Raw genomic sequence first — 3,658 nt, 5'->3', positions numbered from 1 at the left:
TCCTGGTTTATTAGGCAAGTGAAAATGGAGTTATGTTTTTGTGATTCTATTATGAATGAGATTTTAAGAAAAGTGTTTTAAGAATTAAATGATTATTTTTAAATGAAAAATTGTTTTGAAATTTACGGTGTTACACACACCCCCGAACCAGACGGCGGAAACATCCGGGGGCTTGGGTGACTTCATTCTTGTAGTATCATCACAAAGTATATAATTGAAACATAACATCATCATCATCATCATCACACATGTAATATTACAACTGTCATTGGTTTACATCAATATTGTATTCCAATATTACATGCCAAAATATTCAAAGTATGATGAAACAAAACATAACAAAATATCCATGAATTCTTTCTGCCCAACTTGCTCAATGGTTTCTTGAGAATACAAGTTAATTTAAAAAGGTCAACATAAAAATGTTGGTGAGTTCATAAGCATGTTTGAGAAAATGTTTTATATTACTTTGTAAGCACCAGAAAATCCGATATTTTCTGAAAAACAGTTTGATATGTTTGTGTTTGATCTTGTATTAAGCATGTGTGTTAATTGTTTGTGAGAGTATAAAGAGAATGATCCCAGACAACCCGATGTTGTCTGCCTATGAGAATGATGGAATCTCAACACCCGAGGTTGAGTGTCACACCCCAAAACCGGAACGACGGAAACGTTCTGGGGCGGAGGTCGTCATGTACAGTATCACAACAATGCATAATAGTAAACAAGCAACAACATCATCCATTAGATTAATAATATAATTTAATACAAGTGTGTTTTGTGAATAGTTTATAGGACACCAAAAATTAATAATCAAAATAAAGACGAGTCTTGAAAGCTCCGTCTTCTCAAAACTTGGTCATCGGTACCTGACTACTGGTGACCTGAGAATATAAGTTATTTTGAAAGCGTAGATCAGCATTAAAGCTAGTGAGTTCATAAGTATTTTAGTGTCATTGTTTGTATGAAAGCGTTTGAAAATGTTTGATGTAAATGTTTGTAAGTGTTTGTAGTAAATGTTTGTATCTCCTAGAAAATCCTATATTTTCTACTAAAAAGTAACCTTCTACCAAGGCCTGAATGTTTTATATGTTGTTTGTTCGAAAAAGTGTGTATCTTTCCCAAGTATGACTATCATTACCAAAATATAGTTTACATTACCGTTTATGTGAGAAGATCACAATGTGAATGCAATGGGAAAATAACGATGTACTATAGTATTGTATATAAGTAACTACCAATGTACTAACTACCTTAAACTAGTTTGTTAATTAAGGTAAAATGTGAGGAGGTTGTAACCATACTTGATTGACTATTAAACATGACGATCAAAGACGTCGAAATGGTATGACATTTGTCACCCGTAGACCTGCAGGTCCCACTGTAGCTAGAAACAAGGTGTAAGACGGTCAGTCCCGTATAGATCTATACACAAACTCATGCTCTCCCTCCAGGAGACTCTAGTTACAAAACGTGACACGACAGTAGATTGCCATGCCATGAAGTAGTGGCTCACATTAATGTTATAGTATTCTAGTATTTTTATAGTATGTTCTAGTGTATTGTATGTTCTCTTTGTTCTAGTGTATAGTATGTTCTCTTGTATAGTGTAGTGTATGTTCTCTTAGTTTCTCATCATAGTATGCTCTTTCTGATTCTCATAACAGTAAGTTTGTATTGACTCATAGATGAACTGACTCTTGTATGTTTCATTGTACTATAAATAGTGCGTAGTAATTCCCTAAACTATACCTATTAGAGTTTTCTAGTAATGTTGTCTGAATGACTGAGTATGTTTGTACACCTTTGCTACCCAAAGGTGCTTAACTGATGTAACAAATTTTATATCTATACATATATACATAATATATAAATAAGATTCAAACGACACTCGGACAAATAACCGGATACCCTAAGTCCACAACCAAACAAGGAACATGAAATAAAGTGAGTTATCAGTCCTAAGTCCTTTCAACCTTACTTATATAACTATATCTATATAAACATGATTTTGACAATATATATAAGTTTAAAAGAGTTTAATAAAAAGTTTAACATATAAAAGAGTTTTAACCATTTGAATGGTAACAGAGGACTTGATGTCAGTTTATAAAATGTTTTGAAGAGTTTGTTTGATAAAACAGTTGAAGTATAAGAAAATCCACTTGTTTAATAGTTATTAATCACATGTGATTGATATAACAACTATAATGTTATCAGCTTGTATCCCCCCATAAAAGCATTTAAAATTATTTAAAAGGTAGATTAAGGGGTATGAACCCACCTGTAGTGAGTGATGCGAATGTAAAATCGGTATAGGAAGATAATTGTCAAGTGAAGACTTGAGCACACACACATATCCTATTTAGCATATAAAGATACATATATGGATATAATTAGTGTTTATAGAACTAACCATGCAAGAAAAACACCTTAGGAACTAGGAAACACTAAGATTGAAGTTTTATAAGTACAAAGGATTGCATAAAATGGGTTTATGGCCACACTAGTGTGTGTACGACCAAGTGGTGTACGACGACTTGTGTGTACGGTCATACACTCCTTGAAGAACATGTCAAAAAGGGTGGTCTAAGGCTCTATCTAGCATCCCCTAAGTGTTCTTGATCTTGTGTTGGAGTATATAATGAGTTTGAGGCCAAATATGCACTAAACAAGGGGTGTACGACCATATGAAGGGTGTACGACCGCACACTCTTTGTGTTCATGCATAATATGATGTTTTAAGGCTAGAAAAGGATTGATTCACAAGCTTAACTAGAAGATGGAAGAGATACTTACGAATTAGAAACCTTTAGGGGTGTTTAAGGTCCAAGAACTAGTGTGTGTTCTTGGTGTTCTTGAAGATCTAACCAAAAGAAGTAATTTCAAGGATGAAATCATGGATCTTCACTAGATAGTGTAATGAATCAACTAATCAAAGTAAGTAACACTTACATTTTGAAGATCTAGGTGAAAAAACCCGATGATAGTTGAGAGAGAATTGATTTCTTGTCTTGAAGGAGTGAGAAGTGATTAAAAATGGCTAAGTCCCACATATATATGTGAGAGTGTACGGCCAGGAGGGGGGTGTACGGCCGTACACCCAAGTGTACGACCGTACACTCCTCTTGAAGGAGTGTTTGCCCCTTTTGAAAAGTGACGAACTTAAGGAACACATTTCCAAACCCTAACTTTGAAGGCACTAGGCTTAGAACACTCAAACAGACTCTAAACAATGCCAAAAGATAGCAGAAACTAGTTTGACTTTTGAATTGAACGGTTGTACAAGATAGAAATTTCGGGTTGTCACATTGAGTACCAACACGAGTGTTTTACCGTGTTATCAATCATAAGGATGGTTTCTCGTAAATTTTATAACGTTAATTCCTCTAAGTGAGTCATTGTAACCATACTAGATAATGACAATTTCGCTTGTCATGGCGTTTTTGGACACCGACGGAATAAGGTAAGGTTTTTGTCACCCTAGACTGCCCTAGTCTAACTGTAGCGAACAACTCATGTGTGGGTGTCACTCCCGTATAGATCTATACACAAACTCCCGCTCTCCCTCCAGGAGACTCTGGTTATAACTATAGGCTATGATTGTACACTCAATAGGTGTCAACCGACATGTCTCACTAGATCCTTAATCGAACTT

Source organism: Lactuca serriola, chromosome 4 (assembly GCF_051521515.1).
Source record: "Lactuca serriola cultivar US96UC23 chromosome 4, Lser_US96UC23_V15, whole genome shotgun sequence".
Taxonomy (NCBI): Eukaryota; Viridiplantae; Streptophyta; class Magnoliopsida; order Asterales; family Asteraceae; genus Lactuca; species Lactuca serriola.
This window is presented reverse-complemented; position numbering follows the sequence as displayed.